At 43.8% G+C, this 19,874-nt stretch overlaps 1 long non-coding RNA gene across 1 annotated transcript in view; it reads right to left on the reverse strand.

Annotated features, from left to right (window-relative positions):
• Nucleotides 1-1,880, reverse strand: part of LOC117662046 (uncharacterized) — a 30,236-nt gene extending 28,356 nt beyond the window's left edge. Inside the window, exon 1 of the long non-coding RNA XR_009622280.1 lies at nucleotides 1,709-1,880. This is a non-coding gene — a long non-coding RNA (uncharacterized LOC117662046). The remainder of the gene's footprint in view (nucleotides 1-1,708) is intronic.
• Nucleotides 1,881-19,874: the final 17,994 nt, after the last annotated feature.

Consider the following 19,874-nt stretch of genomic DNA (forward strand, 5'->3'; position numbering starts at 1 on the left):
CAGATAGACAGCTTCATCCAGGTACTGGGGAAGCTGTCGCGCCACCACACTCTCAACAACCTTCGCAATAAAGCGAAGGTTGGAGACTGGACGATAGTTAGCCAAAATAGCCGGATCCAGGGATGGCTTCTTGAGGAGAGGCCTCACCACCGCCTCTTTCAAGGCGGCCGGCAGAACACCCTCGCTCAAAGAAGCGTTAATAATCCCTTGGAGCCAGCCTCGTGTAACCTCCCGGGAAGCCAGCACCAACCAGGAGGGACACGGGTCCAATAAACATGTGGTTGCGTTCAGTCGTCCCAAGATCCTGTCCACGTCCTCGGGAGCCACAGGATCGAACTCCTCCCAGATAACACTCTCAAGGCCAAGGATATCCAATGTCAGAAGCTAGATGGGTGAAAGCACAGAATATAACGGCAGATCGATTGATCAGAAAGTTTCTTGCTTGCTGGGCATAGCTTATTGTAATAAGATAACTTTGAAATTAGACAAGTATATGTACAAATGTAAAGGAACTAATTAAGCTTAGTTGCACTTGCAACTTGTTTTGTTTTTTGTCCGAATAACACAAAAATTAAAAAAAAATTGGCTAACTCTATTTTAAAAAGCTTCAATTTTATGACATAATTGGCATAGTTGGCAGGATTCTTGGTTTGCATTCAGGCAAGAAGAACAATGGCAAGCGGGTTCTTGTTGGGAAAAAGGAAAGACAAAGAGAAAGACAAGAAAAGAAGGAAGGGAGGCAGATCATTTGGGTCTCCTGATGATGAGGGACAAGCTGGTTGTTACGATGGTATGTTGCCTAGTGCTCAGCAGGGTTTAACTGGAACCCAGGAGGCAACAGAGATATTAGAGAGAGGTAAATCTTCTGAGTCTATTGATATTCTAATGAACGAAGTAAAGTTCATTAGTTGATCCTGGAGAGACATAAATCTCCTGCATCATAAAACTATTTGGACCCACTTGACATGGAAAGCCATGAAGAAAGTAAAGTTTTGTTGTTCTTCCCATGAACATGTAAGTTTAGCTTGTCTGAATTGGAAGTTGGAATATTGAATATTCAGATAATTTGGATGTGACTTCTGGTTTGTTGATGTGTCTCTATGATAATTTCCTTGATGTTAGCAGAACTGGAATTGAATTGAATTAAATAGAATAGAAAAGGAGATAAGGCTTGTTAAAATTTTGTGCACATGTATGGTCACCTGAAGGTACCTTTGAATATGTTTACATAAAAAATTCTTTACCCGTATATAATTTCAATTAGGCAGCCGCAAACAAAACAAAACAAAATGAAAGAAAAGAAAACAAAAATGAAAGAAAAGAAAAAAATGTTGACATGTTTGGCCAGCCAACAAATTAAAAATTGGGCTTCTTGACTTGGCTTAAAGCCAAGTGGGGAATAGGCAGGTACTAGTTAATCCCAGGGATGGGATTGAAAAATTTCAGTAACCGGTTCACTGCCTGGTTGCTGGGTAGGCATGGCCATGGAGGCATGGCCTACTCGGCCTCCTGCACCACGGTGGGGGGGCATTTTCACCCTCCCCAGGCCCCAGAGGCTTTCTTCAAGCCTCCAGGAGGGCAAAAACGGCCTCCCCCAGGCTCCAGAGGCCCTCCGGAGGCAGGAAACATGCCCATTTCTGGACTTCCGGTACTTCCAGTAGGTCCGTTTTTTGCCCTCCCAGAGCCTCTGCGTGAGCCCTGTGCTTACCTGGCATCCAAAATGGGCCATCTGGAGACTCCTGGGAGGGGTGGGGTGGGTAGAGTCAGCCAGTCCTTAGAACAACCGGTTCAGCGAACCAGATTAAAATTAACATCCGAACCAGTCCAAATCAGCTGAATCCCACCCCTAGTTAGCCCCCACCATCACATTTTTATTGGAACCACTCCTTGTATTTTTCCCGTTGCCTGGGGAACAAGTCACAAGTTGCCTCAGGAAAAGTAGAAATTTAAAGGGACAAAACCTCCACAGGTCTGGAAATGATTTTAAAAAGTGTGTGTGTGTGTGTGTGTGTGTGTGTATTTGTATTGGGTCATTTCTAAGACCCGGGAGAGCAGACTTTCTAATAATACTATACAAGACACAACAAACAAACAAACAAACAAACAAACAAAATAAATAAATATAATAATAACAATAATAACAATAACAACAATAATAACTTTATAATGACAATTTTACATGGGCATGGCTTAAAATGGGAACCATCCAGAAAGAAACGGAAGGTTTAATACTTGCTACTCAAGAACAAGCACTACAAACTAATGCCATGAAAGCAAAGATACAAAAATCCACCGACAATCCAAACTGCTGACTTTATTTATTTATTTATTAATTTAATTTGTATACCGCCCTTCTCCCAGAAGGGACTCAGGGCGGTGAACAGCCAAAATTAAAAAACATACAAATGCAAAAGTTAAGATAATTAAAAGAATTAAATCATTGGCTACCCAAATTTAAAACCCCAAATCCATAAAATTTAAAATCCCAATTAAAAACCATTTAGGCTAGGCCGGCTTGATGAAATAAAAACGTCTTCAGGGCTTTACGGACTTTGCAACAACAAAGTTGAAACTGTTTCACATTTAATATGTGAATGCAGCAAAATCGCACAAACTGATTACAAAGCTAGACACGACCGAGTTGCTAAATTAGTCCACTGGTCATTATGTTAAAAATATGACTTTCTTGTATCCAAAAAGTCATGGGAACATAAAGTGGAAAAAGTTATAGAAAATGAGAAGGTGAAGATCTTGTGGGACTTTTGAATACAGATGGATCGTCACTTGAAACACAACAGGCCAGATATCACAGTTGTTGAAAACTGAAATGTACAATTTATTGACATCACGGTACCAGGAGATGCCAAAGTCGAAGAAAAAGAGCTGGAAAAAAATCACAAAATATCGCTACCTGGCCATCGAAACTACATGGCTATGGATGAAACATGTAACAGTGAAACCCATTGTCATCGGGGCACTTGGTACCATGTCCAAGAATTTTATAAGATACATCAGCAAATTGCAGCTTCCTGCAATAACACCAGCGGAACTGCAAAAAACTGTGCTACTTGGAACATCATACATCTTAGGAAGGTACTTGGTTGATACCTAGGATGCTGGCAGCAACCTGTATCAACCATTAGCACCAGTCAATGGTATTTGTGATACATTTTTAAATGTTCAGTTGACTGAGTTTCATATTTAATGAATAAAAGAGATAATAATAAATAAAACTTGGAAAATAGAATTAATGGCTTGTGAAAAAGCTCCCTGAAAATAATGACGTTTTTGCCTGGAGAAAAAGTTGGGTGAAGTATTTGAAAATTGTTTATGTCTGGTGTGGATGTAAGTGCAACACAAGAGAGAGAGAGATTGAGAGACATGTTTTAGGCCTAGCCAGGGTGAAAGGTGAGAACTTTGATCTTTTATTTTCTGTGAAAGATTTTGTCACAAGTAAATACCTTATTCTTCATTATGTAAATAGTACATGATCAGGGTATCAGGGGTTAACTTATTCTTCACTACTTAATGTACTCATATTTCACCACTCCCATATCTAGCTCCACCCATTGTATATATAAGGAGCTGTATGCATTCCTTCTGTTCTTCTATCTGTGATTATTCAGTGAATATAGAATGCCTTCTGTAAATAAACAGTGTTTTATTTGAACTTCTAATTCTCAACTTATTTATTGAGTCTGATCCTGAAAATATCGTAACAATCTGGTAGCAGAGGATGGTTAAATTGACTCAATAAAATCTTAAACATGTCTGAGAGAGAAAACTCCAGAAACAAAAGAGATAGGCCCAACACCAGGGCATACAGCAAAGAAATGGAAGCAGATCAAGAAATAATCGATGAGTCCACGAATGCAATATCGAGAGAATCTGAAGAATGCACTACAGACGACGAAGAAATAATAGATGAAACTGATGACCAAGAAGAAAACGAAATAGAAAACAACGAACTCAGGTCAGAGATACTAAAACTCTTAAAAAGCCAAAAGAACGATGAAAACCTCATCGCGAACCTCCAAGACATATTAAAAAACAACGGAGCAGCGAGAGAGAAGCACATCGTTCCAGATAAATTTAAAGATTCAAAAACGGTGAGCGATCTGCCTGCAGACAAAAATACAGCAAAGAAGAAAACTAACAGTCCCGCGCAAAATTTCGAATGGCAGCCATCTTGGTTTCAACAGACCCCTAAGATGAGCGAAGCAGAGCCAATCAGAAAGCGGGATTCAAAATATCTGGCGCGAAAAGCCTTACTCAATGCAAGAAATGAAAGAGAGAAAATTTACACCTCAGAAGAATCAGACACAGAGATTGAAGAAGCTTCAATAGATATGCGAGTAAAGTCAGCAATGAAAACGCTCTTTGCAGCATTTGGACCAAAATTGAAAATCACTAAAGAATCAACGAAAAGACAAGCAAGCAAGCGAACGCCTCAAAATCTACCCGCTTCTATCCAAACGACGAGAGCACCGACGCCTAAACCCAGAGAGCCCTGCAGATACCACCCCACGCCTCAGACGATCCCAAGGACCAGCGTCCCCAACGAAAGAAAGCGAGCGCCTGCTATCACCAGGACTCCCAAGATCGAGCCGGAGACCGATTCCTCGGAAGAAGAACAATGCGAGGGAGCTGCAGCAGCGAGAACCTCTCACGACGGCTTCAGGAACAAAATGAACAACGTGCATGTGCAAGACTACGCAGACAGCTTCGGAAGACATGAGGAACGGAGAGAATCATTCAGACTCGTTGCAAGCATCCCCACGCCGTTTTGCAACTTTCAACATTTACAAGATCATGGACTACCTCCAGTTGTAAGTAATGGATCCAACAATATTGGGAATTTGCCCAATGACTTCCCAAAACTGAGAATAGATGGTATTAATTTGCAAGAATGGTGTCAGCAGCTCCAGGTTGTCTTTCTAAAAGAAAACTTACTGTTTTTTATTACTAACCCACCAAAAAGACCTTGGACTCTAAAATTGGACTGCCTACACCATAGAGCATTTTTCTTATTAATTTCCAGTATATCTCCTGCCATGTATCACAGTATTAAGCAAAATCTGACTGTCTCAGAAATTATTCAATGCATGTTTAAATTGTTTCACAGTGAAAGTGTAGCTACTACTACAAGGATGTCTAAAGATTTCTTCTCATCTAGGATAAAGCCAGGGGTTACCATAAGTGAACATTTAATATCTTTAAACAAAATTAGAGCAGAACTGCATTTAAGGGGGGAGATAATTTCAGATCAAACAATGAAAAGTGTTATCATTAACTCACTAGACCCATCGTGGGATAATTATATATCACATTTAGACACAATCAATTTAGGATATTTATCCATATAAAATCTATCTAATAAGCTAATAGCTGAAGACAATTCTAGGAGGAGTCGTTGTAACAATCACATGGAACATAAACAATATAAGAAGGTAGCATTTCAAGAAAGATATCACGAACCAATTGGATGCCGCAACTGTGGATCCAAAGAACATAATAGGAGGGATTGTCCTAAACTCCTAAGAGAAAGACAAAGATCAGAATATAGAAATAGATACCACAACAGACAGTCATCCATTGATAGACATAGATAGAGAAGTCCACCCAACTATAGAGAACATAGAGGGGGCAGAGATAATTCAAAGGATAGAAGGTCTGGTTCACTGAATGGGTTAAACAAACATGACAATACTAACATACAACAACCAGAGAACAACGATTGGCTTATTGATTCTGGAGCAACTAATCACACTACAAATAATAAAAATATATTATCTTCATTTGTAGAAGATAAATTTGTAATTAAAGTAGCTAATCAAGAAAAGGTTCAAGTCATAGGTAGAGGGAATATAACCTTACCTGGCCTAGGAAAAATAGAGGGGGTATTGTTAATACCTGAAATACCTCATAACATACTTAGTGCAATAAAACTAAGCAGAGATTCTGACATAAATATTGTGTTCTCAAAAGGAAGAGCAACATTAGAGAAAAACAGAATAAGTATAGGTACTGTGATTACCAAAGGAGGTCTACCTTATTTAATGACAAAGGAGAGATGGTTACACAACATTGATTCCAATATGGAAGATAACAATGACATAGATAATGGAGGCAATAGTAGTAGTGACAATGAGGAACATGAGGTAATTCATAATCACAAAGACACACCCAATGAAAAAAAGCCTAAAATAGGTAAACCAATTCATGATGAGTGTGCTCATGTCTTACATAGGAAATTAGGACATGCCAGTTTTCCTGTAGTACAAAAGATGACTGAACATGCTGAAGGTGTTAAAATAAAAAATTGTGAAAACTATTTGGAATGCTCAGTATGTAAATCTACAAAACTCAAAACTAATCCCAAACCCAGAAAGTCAACAAGATCAACCAACAAAATTTTTGATTTGGTACACATGGATCTAGTTGGTCCACTAACGCCATCAATCACATATAGAAAACGTTATTTTCTAACCATTGTGGATGACTATAGTCGTTATGGGTTTGTTTATACATTAAAACACAAAGATGAAACTTTTCAGAAATTTAAGGAGTTTTACAAACGTGTAGAAACACAACATAATATTAAAATAAAACAAATCATGACAGATAGGGGATGTGAATTCATGTCAAAGGAATTCTCCCAATGGCTAAAAGACAAAGGAATGTTACATTACACATCTAGCCCCTTCTCTGCATTCCAAAATGGAGTGGTAGAGAGAAAGAACTCAACATTACAAACCATGATTAGATGCACATTAGAGGATGCTGGCTTAGGTAAACAATTCTGGTCAGAAGCTTTACAATATTCCAATTATACACAAAATAGAACTTGGTCCAGCATAGTAAACAAGACACCATATGAAGTAATGTATAATAGGAAACCAAAAATAGCACACATGCACATATTTGGAGTCACTGCAGACGTACACATACCTAAGCAATTGAGACGCAAAGGTGAGAACGTATCCAGAAGACTTAGGTTCATGGGATATGAAACAGGCACAAAAGGATACAGATTTATCGATAGTAATAACAAATTTATAGTTTCCAGAACGGCTGTGTTCCATGAACAGGCCAACTGGTCTAAAATACATCTTAATGAAATATTCCCAAATACCAATCCAGACACTAAACCTCAAGAAAAAAAGACTAGAGAAGAATACAATCACAACGCACATAAAAATAAAATCAAAACATGGACAAACAGTCAACGCAAAATAAAGACAGATTCATTAACTAAAAAGGAAGCAAGGTATTTACATGACAATGATAGTAAACCAGAAAGAACGATCAGAAGTAACAGAAATCAAGTGCCAAACAAATACAAAGATTATGTAATGTATATGGATGGAGAAACATCAACACCTAACACATATGAGGAAGTGTTAAAGCTTCCCCCTGAAGAAAAGAAAAAGTGGGAATCAGCCATGACTAAAGAGATGGATAGTTTACGAAAACTAAATGTATTCACACCTACACCTGCACCAAAGGACAAAACTATTATTGGCACTAGGTGGATATATAAAATTAAAAACTTAGAGGGAGGCAACACCTTATACAAAGCTAGGCTAGTTGCACAAGGTTATGCACAAAAATATCCCGAGGATTATACAGACACATACTCTCCCACAGTAAGAACCGAGAGTGTTAAGACAGCTCTGGTTATAGCATCAGCACTCAACCTTGATGTATTCCAATACGACATACAGACTGCATATCTACATGCAAAATTAGGTAAAGAAATATATGTAAGAGCACCTCATAGTCAATACACAAACAAAAATGAAACTTGGTTACTAAACAAAAGTTTATACGGGTTGAAACAATCTGGTAAACGATGGTATGAATGTTTAGTAAAAGTACTCAAAACTATGAATTTCAATGCTACTGCTGCTGATAACTGTTTCTTTGTCAAAAAAGAGGGTGATTCTCTAGAATTTGTATTAATTTATGTGGATGATATTTTGTATATAGGTAAACATAAAGAGAGGAGAGAGACATTTGTAACAAAACTAAATGAACATTTCTCTTTGAAATCATTAGGTAAGGTAAATAAGTATCTTGGAGTTCAAATCAGTAAAACAAAAAGGGGATTCAAACTTTCTCAAAGAGACAAAATCATAGAACTTCTGAATAAATGTAATTTAAGTAATGCTAAGCCATGCGACACTCCCATGCAAACTGATTTTTTGAAGAACACAGACGAGTCATCCCCTGAATTTAAAGATAATACGCTTTACAGATCAGTCATAGGTTCCCTTCTATATATTTCCAATTGGACTAGACCTGATATTGCTTTGCCTCTCAACTTATTGTCTAGACATGTCAGCAAACCGTTACTATATCATTGGGAAGCTGTCAAAAGAATATTAAGATATTTAAAGAATAGTTTAGACTTCTGCTTGCTATTGGAACCTAATAATGTCAAAGAGCCCATCCTCACATGTTACGCCGATGCGGATTGGGCTGGCGATACCACATGTAGAAAAAGCACATCTGGTTATATATTTTTCCTTAACGATTGTCCAGTTTACTGTATACCGGTAAACAAGATTTAGTAGCCACCTCAACGACTGAGGCAGAATATGTTTGTCTGTCTAAGGCCTCAAATAACCTTATATGGTTTAATGACTTACTATCAGACACTTGGAAGAAACCCACTTTACCATTTATCATGCATGAAGATAACAAGGCTGCTATTGAAATATCTAGATCCGATGCTATTGGACAAAGGTCCAGACATATAGATATAAAATTCAAACATGTGAGACAGTTATCTCAGGATGGATTTATTAAAGCAGTTCATTGCGAAACATCAGAGCAAATAGCTGACATATTAACAAAGCCTTTGCCTTCTAAGCAGCATAAATACTTGACTTCTAAGTTACAAGTTTTATATTGTTCTGAATCTGAATGTAATTGTTGTAATATATCGAATCGGCATTTAGAGGGGGATTTGTCACAAGTAAATGCCTTATTCTTCATTATGTAAATAGTACATGATCAAGGTATCAGGGGTTAACTTATTCTTCACTACTTAATGTATTCATATTTCACCACTCCCATATCTAGCTCCACCCATTGTATATATAAGGAGCTGTATGCATTCCTTCTGTTCTTCTATCTGTGATTATTCAGTGAATATAGAATGCCTTCTGTAAATAAACAGTGTTTTATTTGAACTTCTAATTCTCAACTTATTTATTGAGTCTGATCCTGAAAATATCGTAACAGATTTAATGAGCTAAGTTGATACAATGTGTTAATGAGTTAAGCTATAGATCTAGCTATGTATTTCTCTAGGTTCCTATAGTTCCTATAGTTTGGAAGGTGACAAGACAGGGAAAACTTCTTTTGATCATTACCCCTCTCCAGGAAGAAAAAAATACATTCAGTGCCTCCAAACTTTTCTAACCATAATGTGTGAAACATAGAGGGAAGAATGAAAGTGAATGTAAGAAATCTGTTATTAGTGCAAAATTTTGTTTTGAAATTTTTCTGTGTGTCTCTCTGTAATTTTATTATTGTTGGTAGAAATTTCCATCTGGCTCAGTTCCAAGCTGGGAAAAAGGCACTGGAGACAAAATGGAGGCTGGAGGCTGATTGGAAAGAGATCCATTTATTGATGAAGCAGAACCACCAAGCACATGTGATTCTGGGTAACTGACCACATGGAGTTGAGAGTGAGGGGTTTTTATACCTTTCCTTCGGCTTTGCACTTGAATTTCCTGTTCTTGTGCAAGAACATGTATTCTGTTGGCTGTTGTAGGGGTCACAGCTGGCTTTGTAGGTTATCTGAACTACGTTTGGTTGAAGCCTGGAGGGTGATGCAATGTGGTGAGCTTTGCTGCTAGATGGTAGTGGGTTAATAGCAATAGCAATAGCACTTAGACTTATATACTGCTTCACAGTGCTTTACAGCCCTCTCTAAACGGTTTATAGAATCAGTTTATTGCCCCCAACAATTTCGGTCCTCATTTTACCCACCTCAGAAGGAGGTGAGTCAAACTTGAGCCTGGTGGGATTTGAATTGCCAAATTGCAGGCAGCCGACAGTCAGCAGAAGTAGCTTGCAGTACTGCACTCTAACCACTGCACCACTATAATCCTATTATGTCTTGAGGAGTCATGTCTTAATCCCATCATCCTGGAGCTGGAGGTCTTTTGTTGATAGGCTGGCCCAATCTTTCTCAATGAACAAAAATAGCTGCTGGGGGCTATTAAGAAAGATTTATTTTATTTTATTTTTTTATTTGATTTATATGCCGCCCTTCTCCGGAGACTCAGGGCGGCTTACAATGCGTTAAGCAATAGCCTTCATACTTTTGTATATTTTATACAAAGTCAGCTTATTGCCCCCACAAACTGGGTCCTCATTTAACCTACCTTAGAAAGGATGGAAGGCTGAGTCAACCTTGAGCCTGGTAAGATTCGAACCTGCAGAAATTGCAGGCAGCTGTGTTAATTACAGGGTGCATTAAACCACTGTACTACCAAGCCTCCTTTGGGGGCTGCTTTCTGTCTCCAAGAACATGTTTCTCTATTTTTCCTTTAGGGAAATAAAATATTCTGCCTTTTTAAAATTTCCTAAAATATTTCATTCTTCTAGAATGAAGAGGTGGGTGCTAACTTTCTACATTATCTTTTAGCCAACTCACTGGTTACATAGTATTTGAGATCTTTTCTGAAGGAATTATTTTCTATCCTCCCTTTCTTAAATTAAGAAACATCTGCATTATGTTTGTGGTGATTTTATTATTAATTAATTAATTAATTAATTTTATTTATTTGTCAAATATGTACAAGATAACAAGTATAGGTAAGAACATAAACAAAGGAAGTAAATACAAATAAATGGGGACAGTAAGACAGGGACGGTAGGCACGCTGGTCTGCTTATGCATGCCCCCTTTAGGGACTTCTTAAGAATGGAGTGAGGTCCATGGTAAACAGTTTGAGGTTGAAACTGTGAGGGTTTGAGGCTGTAACAACAGAATCGGGTAGAGCATTCCAGGCGTTGACCACTCTGTTGCTGAAACAGTATTTCCTGCAATCAAGTATGAAGACATTTACCTTGAGTTTGTATTGATTGTTTACCCGTGTACTATTGTGGTTGAAACTGAAGAAATCGTTGACAGGCAAGACCTTGTAGCAGACAATTTTGTGTACTATGCTTAAATCGGACCGCAGGCGGCACAATTCCAAATTGTCCAACCTCAAAATATTAGGCCTGGTGGCATAGGGAATTTTATTGTGAGTAGGGGAGTGGAGACCTCTTCTCGTGAAATATCTCTGAACCCGCTCAATCATGTTAATGTCTGAAATACAGTGTGGATTCCAAATGGACAAGCTGTATTCCAGAATTGGTCTGGCGAAGGTTTTGTATGCCTTAGTTAGCAATACAATATTACCGGAGAAGAAACTTTGAAAAATTAGGTTAACAACTCTTAGTGCCTTTTTGGCAATGCTGTTACAAGAGCTCTGGGGTTAGATCATTTGAGATAAGTACTCCTAAGTCATTTTCAGAGTGAGGGTCATCTACAAGATTGCTTCCACCCAACTTGTATTTGGTGTTCTGATTTTTATTGCCAATGTGTAGGACAGAACATTTATTAGTTGAAATTTAGAGTTGCCAATTACGCAACCATTCTGACACAGCCAAGGTCGTTTTGTAGGGCAGCAGCATTGTCAGTGGTGTTAAATAACACTCCTCCCCTCCTAGTCTGAAAAACGTCCATCACAGTCAATCAACAATACATAGTCACGCAGGTAGGCGGGACGCCTGGTGGTTCTGGATGACCTGCGCAGTTCACACTGAGCTTCGCCGCCTACCTGGGCAGGCGGGGCTTCTGTCCTCTCCGGCCCCCGATCCGGGGTGGACTGGAGTCCGGCCGTCGAGTGTGCGGGCCCTGTCCCAGCACCTCCAGCCGCAACATCTGGAATTACCCGCTGGTGTCTCTGGTCCTTTCCCTGACCGGAAACTCTGGAACCTCACGGCTGGACATTGCTGACGATCGGTGGGTGCCGACTGATGTCCGGTAAGTCCATTGGTTTCCCTTTGCCTTTCTGCTGATGTTGGGGTCGCAGCTGCTTCTGCTGCTGCTGTTGTTGTTGATGTTGTTGTTGTTGTTGTTGTTGTTGTTGCATCTCCGTCTGCGTGTTGGCTTGTCATGGCGGGTGGCCGACCCCGCCGGGGGGGTCTTCCGTCTGTCTTGTCAGGTCCGTGCAGGTCGACCTTGCCGGGGTGGTGTTGGTCAACCCTGTCGGGGTGGTGGTGATGGTCTCCCTCACTGGGTGGTTGCAGGCCAGCCTTGCCGGGGCATTACCGGCCTCCCTCCTTGCGTTGTCCCCGGTCTACTGTGTGGCGGCTCGGGTCTCCCTCACTGGGGTGTTGTGAGACCACCTCGCAGGGGGTGTGTGGCTCTCCCTCCCTGGGTTGTCCCCGGTCTACCTTGTCATTGAGGTGGAGGTCTCCCTCGCTGGGGTGATGGCTGGACCCCTGGTCAGCACAGTGCGGACTCCCCTCTGGCTGCAGGTACTGGTCTACTTCCCTCGATCGCCGATGGCTCGTCTCGCTGCGGTGGTGCCAGTCTATCTCGTCCGGGGTTGACGGTCCTACCTCGTTGGGTTGTGGCAGACCCACCTCGTAGGGTTGGGGCAGGCCTACCTTGCGGGGTTGAGGTAGGCCCACCCCGTAGGGTTGTGGCGGGCCTACCTCGCCGGGGTGTGGTAGGCCTACCTCGCCGGGCGGTTGCAGGCCTACCTCTTCGGGGTGTTGTAGGCCTGCCTCATCAGGTTGGTTTCGACCCATCTCCCTCCACCTTTTCCGGAGCTGGTCGATGTGACGTCTACAGACCTGTCCATCTTCCAGCTCCACTCTGTAGGACTTCGGGCCTGTTGTGCTCTCTATTCTCCCCTTCAGCCACTTCGGAGAGCCGTGAAAGTTTAGCGCAAACACCGGGTCTCCTATGGCGAAGGCGCAAAGCAGGTGGCTGGCCGTTGCTGACACTTCAGGGTTGTACTGAGGGTGTAGCCGGTCCAAGGGTGACCTCAGTTGTCTGCCCATCAACAATTCAGCCGGGCTTTTTCTGGTGGTGGCATGCGGCGTGATGTGCTGGGTGAGGAGGAAGTTGTCTATTCTTTCCTGCCAGTTGCCCATGCCCATCTTGGTGAGCGCTTCTTTGGTCAGTCTCACCATTCTTTCAGCTTGTCCGTTGCCAGCTGGCCTGTAGGGGGCCAAGAGGGCATGGCGGATGCTCCATCCGGCCAGGATCTCCTCCATGGTCTTTGAAGTGAGTTGAGGTCCGTTGTCCGAGACCAGGACATCTGGCAGCCCGTGCGTTGCGAATAGGCGCCGGAGCGCCCTGATGGTGGCTTCAGACATGGTAGATGCCATCGGGATGACCTCCAGCCATTTGGAAAATGCGTCCACCACTATCAGGAGGTACTGCCCTTGCATTGGACCCGCAAAGTCGATGTGTACTCTTGCCCAGGGGCTGCTCGGTGTCTCCCATTCCAACAGCTGGGTTTGGGCTGGTGCTGGGCGCACTTCCTGGCACTGGTCACATCTGGCAACCCATTCTTTGATGTCTTTGTCCAGGGATGGCCACCAGACGTAACTCCGTGCTAGCCCTTTCATTCGCACGATGCCAGAGTGCCTGTTGTGAAGTGTTTACAACGTCTTTCATTGCAGGGAGCTGGGAATCAGCACTCGGTCTCCCCATAGCAGACAGCCTTTCATGGTGGACAGCTCCTTTTGCTTCCGTGTGAATGGGCTGAATTTTTCTGCCGGTTTCTCGGTAGGCCAGCCTCGCAGGACCCAGGAGGTGTCCTGTTTGATGATGGGGTCCCTCTGGGTGTGGGCTGCCATGTCAGCTGATGTGACTGGACGGTCTCTGTCGGCGTCGATGTGGAGCAGGCTGAGCATGGGTGCGGGGTCTTCCACTGGCTCCTTGGATGGGCATCTGCTCAATGTGTCTGCATTTCCGATGGACGTCCCGGGTCTGTGGATGAGTCGATAGGCGTAGCCAGCCAGGAATATTGCCCAACGTGTCATTCTGGGTGACATGAATGACGGGGTGGGTTTGTCCCCAGCCAGGAGTCCCAGTAATGGTTTGTGGTCCGTTACAATTGTAAAAGTCCTGCCATATAAGCAGGGCCGGATTTAGATGAAAAGAGGCCCTAGGCTATTCCACTTATGAGGCCCTTTCACCTCCCATTTTTAAGTTTGTAAATTACATGAGAGATAATAAAATACATCATTACTGTGATATATATCAATATGTTAAATGAAACATGTTGTGATTGGTACTAACCTTTATAAAAAATGTGGCACGGATAATAAATAAAAAAAAGTCGAGAACACTTATTTGGACATTTATTCTCAGCACCATATATAGTACTTGTAACAATAACTAATCAAACATAACACACAACATTTACAAAGAAACAAAATTCAAATAATGAAAATCTTTGACTACAAAAATAAAATGCGCAATAAAAATTATCATATTTTCTATCAAATTAAATTAAATATATTCAATACATTGAAGATTAAACCAAATTCAATTCAGATAAATTTATTTCATAATAATTCGCATTTAAAGTTTAAGTATGAATTATTATGAATTTTAAGTCTTAAACTATACCAAAAATGGAACTTTATTCAAACAAAATCCAGATCACAAAAAAGAAAATATCAAATTGTATATCATATTAAATTTTATGTTAATAGTTATTTTATTTAAGAACTGATTCAATCCAAGTATACATTTAAAACGAAATAGTAGATTAGAAGAATTTCTCTCTAAACTTTTTCACACAGAATTCTTCTATAAGTTCATATAAGTTCTATAAGCTCTCTCTCCCTCCCTCCCTCCCTCCCTTCCCTTCCTCCTGAAATGCCAGCAAAACCCACCACTTGGTGGTGGTCTAGGGCAGGGGTCACCAACCTTTGCAGCTTTTAGTCTTATGGACTTCAACTCCCAGAGTTCCTCAGCCAGCCTTTAACGTGTCCCGCTTCCCTCCCCAAAGCCCTCAAGGTGGCTGCAGGAGGGGGGGGAAAGAAAAGAAAAGGCTTTGAAGGGGGGGGGTGTTTGGCAGCGCTGAAGTGAGCCACGTGATCCTGCCACCTCTGCCTCTTCCTTCTCTCTGCCTCCATAGAAGTCGGAGGGGAAAAAGCAGTTGCTTTGCTGAGCGCTTCTCCATGTTTCCAGTGAGGGCGGCTGACTTGGGATGAAATGCGGAGAAACGCTCCTTTTTCCTCTCTGACTTCTGTTGGCAGAGAGAGGCAGAGGTGGAGGCAGCAGCGATAGTAGATGGCATTGTTACCCAGCTCCCTTCACGTGGCTCACTTCAGTGCAGTCAAACACACACACACACACACCTTCGAAGGCTTCAGAAGCTAAGGGGTTTTTTTTCTTTTCCCCTCCTTCAGCTGCTTGGAGGGCTTTGCGGCGTGGAGGACGCCGCCTCCCAAGGTTTGGGGAGAGAAGCGGGGCGCATTAAAGAAAGCTAAAAGGGAAGCGTGGTGGGGGTGGATGGCAAGCTGGGGACACCTGGAAGGCAGGCTGGAAGGCAGGCAAGCATGGCAGAGCTTCGGGGAAGGAAGGAAGCTGCTAGCTCTCTTCCCCACAGCCGGGTGGCCCTGCCATGCTTGCCTGCCTTCCCGGCGGTCCCGGGAGCCAAGCCCGCTTCCCTGCCTTCGCAAGCTGGTCTCCTGGGAAGGCCACGTGGAAGGCAGGGAACCATGGCAGGGCTACGGGTTGAGTTGAGATGAGGCTGGGGTGGGGAAGGGGGGACACATGCTCTTCCCTCCCTGTTCTTCGTGCTGACTGAGCGGCCCAACACATCTCACCCCACCCCAATGGCAACAGTAGCCTGGCTGCTTCCCTTCCCTGCCATCTCTTTATTGAGAGGGGTGGCAGATGGGGTGGGGGAGAAGCAAGACGCAGGGAGCAAGACGTGACTTCCCTCCCCGTCTTTTCTCCCCCCCTCGCTGGGCATGGTAGGGCTCCTGTCCCTTGCTTAGCCACCCGCCCCCTTTAGGGATGCAATTTGTGGGTGGCAGGTGGGGCAGGCAAGCAAGACACAGATCTTACCTTTCAAGCTCTGTCACTTTCCTCGCTGTTGTGTCCAGGGAAACACAATCAAACTTCTCGAACTCACGATAAGGCTTTCTTTTACAGCGTGTTTCCCTGGACACAAAGGCAAGGAACATGACGGACGTCCTGCTTCTCACCCGTCCTACCTGCCACCCGAAGTTGCATCCCTAAAGTGGCAGGTGGCTAAGCGAGGGGTAGGAGGTGTGTCATGCTTACCAAGAGGAGGGAGAAGCAATGGCAAAGGGAGCCACATCTCGCTCCACGCATCTTGTTTCTCCTCCACCCCACCTGCCACCCCTCTCGATAAAGAAATGGCAGGGAAGGGAAGCAGTTGTTGCCATTGGGGTGGGGTGGGACGTGTTGGGAGGCTCAACCGGCGCAAAGAACAGGGAAGGGAGGTGACACTTGCCACGTCCTGCACCCCCCCAAATAATAAGACCCCCTGATAATAAGGCCAAGCCCTTATTTGTGGGGGGGTCAAAAGAAAATATGACCCTGTCTTATTTTCGGGAAAACATGGTACTTGTATGATTTCATTGCTTGTGTGTATTTATTGTTGATGTTCCATGTATTTAAAATGTATTTGTAGACAAGCTACATCTTAAGAGAAACTCCAGCAAGTGAATCTCCAGGGAATACTGTGGAAGACTGGGTATTGCAGATTATGAGAGTAGTAATTTGTGGGGATAATTGACCTTGTATTTATGTTTTCTTTCTACAAAAGGATTTCCATAGCACAGAGGGGCTGCAAAGCATGGAATTTGCTCAATTAGATGGCTGATATTACACCAAGTCACCTATTGACTTTGAAGGCTAATTTTTTTTATTCAAATGTCCTCTAACCTTGCTGTACATTTAAAGTTGGCAAATTTCTGATGCCATAGGTGGTATGTATATACCACCTATGGAGTGCATCCGTTTTTCAATATTGAAATAAAAATATAAAAACCAATAAAATCCCCTTTAAAAAACCTCTTCAGTCCAATCCGGCCAGGGCAAATAGCCATGTTTTGAGGTCACAGCGGAAAGAGCGTAGGTCAGGGGCCATCCGGAGCTCCAGAGGGAGCTGATTCCACAGAGCTGGCGTGCCCACAGAGAAGGCCCACTCCCTGGGAGTCACCAGCCAACACTGTCTGGCCAACCTGACCCCAAGGAGGCCCACCCTGTGAGAGCGCACCGGGCGATGGGGAGCTGTCGCTGGCCGCAGATGGTCTGCCAGGTACCCCGGGCCTAAGCCATGTAGGGCTTTATAGGTGATTACCAGCACCTTGAATCTCACCCGAGGGCAACCGATAGCCAATGCAGGTCCCGCAGGAGGGGTGTAACATGAGAGTGTCGGGACACTCCCATCACTACCCACGCGGCCGCATTCTGCACCAGCTGAAGCCTCCGGGTTGTCTTCAAGGGCAGCCCCATGTAGAGAGCATTGTAGTAGTCGAACCGGGAGGTGACGAGTGCATGAGTGACTGTGCGCAGGTCATCATGGTCCAGGTAGGGGCGCAACTGGCGCACCAGACGAATCTGAGCAAATGCCCCCCTGGTCACGGTCGTAACATGGTCACCCAGAGTCAACCGTGAATCCAGGAGGACGCCTAGATTGCGCACCCTTTCTACAGGGGACAACACCGCATCCCTTATAGCCAACGATGGAATATTCTCTTGGAACCGCGATGCCGGTATCCACAGCCACTCCGTCTTGGCAGAGTTAAGCCAAAGCCTGTTCCTCCCCATCCAGAGCCGCATCGCTTCCAGGCACCGGGACATCACATCGAGGGCATCACTGGGCTGATTCAGGGTGGACGGATGAAACCATGGATGATCTCCCCCAGTGGCTTCATATAGATGTTGAACAGAAGGGGAGAGAGGACCAACCCCTGAGGGACCCCACACGTGAGGGGCCTCGGGGCCGACCTCTGTCCCCCCACCAACACCACTTGCGAACGCCCCGAGAGGTAGCAGGAGAACCACAGTGTCTCCCACTCCCAATCCCTCAAGGCGCCGCAGCAGGATACCATGGTCGATGGTATCAAAAGCCGCCGAGAGATCTAATAGGACCAGGACAGAGGAATAACCCTTGTCCCAAGCCCTCCAGAGATCATCTACCAGTGTGACCAATGCCGTCTCCGTGCTGTATCCGGGCCTGAAACCCGACTGGTATGGGTCCAGATATATTGCTTCATCCAGGGCCAACGGGAGTTGACGTGTCACCACGCTCTCAACAACCTTCGCAATAAAGCGAAGGTTGGAGACAGGACAGAAGTTATTCAAAATAGCTGGATCGAGGCGAGGCTTCTTGAGGAGGGGTCTCACCACCGCCTCCTTCAAGGCGGCCGGGAAATTCCCCTCATCCAAGGAGGCAGTTATCATTGTCTGGATCCAGCCACGTGTGACCTCCCAGGCCGAATAAATGAGCCAGAAGGGGCACGGATCCAAAACACACGTGGTGGTACTCAGCTTCCCCATGATCCTGTCCACTTCCTCGGGAGTAACAGGATCAAACTCGTCCCAAATCACCAGACCCATCGCCACCTCCCCCATCGACTCTGGCCAGTCAGAGTCCAGCCCCTCCCAAATCTGAGCGATTTTATCCCGCAGGTGTTCACTAAATTCCTCGACCCGCCCCTGCATAGGGTCATCCTCCGCTCCCTGATGCAAAAGGGAGCGGGACACCCTAAACAGGGTGGCCGGGCGATTCTCTGCGGACGTGATGAGGGTGGAGAAGTGAGCCCGCTTCGCCGCCTCCATCGCCATCAGATAAGATTGAGTAAAAGATCTCAACTGTGATCAGTCAGATTCAGAATGGCTGGATTTCCAACAGCTCTCCAGACTTCTCCTCCAATGCTTCATCTCCCGGAGCTCCTCAGTAAACCAAGGAGCCAACCGGAATTTGCGTCAGGTCAGAGGTCGCAAAGGCACAACCCGGTCGAGAGCTCCGGCAGCTGCCTTTAGAGTTAGTTGTTTTTGTAGATTTTAACTTAGGCTATGTTTTATATTGTAATATGTGTTGATGCCTCTTTTCCCATCATTTTTAAAAATGAAATTTACTCCTTCTTGGTTATCTATCTTGACATAGTTGGCATTATTTTTGGGTTTTTTTGATTGATACATTAGGGGTTTTGCTTTGTTGTTTCTTACTCAGGGTATCTACTCAGTATTATGCCATTTTTGTGAGCTGGTTTCCACAAGGCTTCTATTATTATTTTTTGGATGGTTGAAAAATGTATTTGTTGGAATTGTTTTTCTGATATTTTTGATTTTTATCACTTGTTGTATTCATTGTTCAAGTAGACCTAACAATCTAAGATTTTTCTACTTATTCCTTCTATCCTGATGGACCATATTCAAGTCAAGTTCAGTTCTCAATTAGGCAATAAGGCCAGCTACTTCCTTTTCTTCAGAGGTTAGAAGAAAGAGAAAGGAAAGCATCTCAAAATAAACTCATACTTTCTGCCTGACTTCCAGTTTGGCGTCGGGGTGAGATGGTCGAGGCTAGAGGGGCTCCACAAATCCTGACCGATCCTTCTTCATGAGGAGGCCCCAAGGGGCTAAAGTCACCCTGGAGGGATGACAAAGAAAAGAGAGGAGCCTTGTCAATCGTGGGAGAAAGACAGCTCTCCTGCTGGATTTGAGGCACCCTTCCAACCAACGAAGAAGAGAAGGCCATTATGGTCGGACCAAAGCTGGGACAACCGAAGAAGCACTAACAAGCTGTTGGGGAACAGAGTATTGGAACTGGGTGAGACGATTTTCAATTT

Source organism: Pantherophis guttatus, chromosome 2 (genome assembly GCF_059756535.1).
Source record: "Pantherophis guttatus breed Tessera chromosome 2, ASM5975653v1, whole genome shotgun sequence".
NCBI classification, from domain to species: domain Eukaryota; kingdom Metazoa; phylum Chordata; class Lepidosauria; order Squamata; family Colubridae; genus Pantherophis; species Pantherophis guttatus.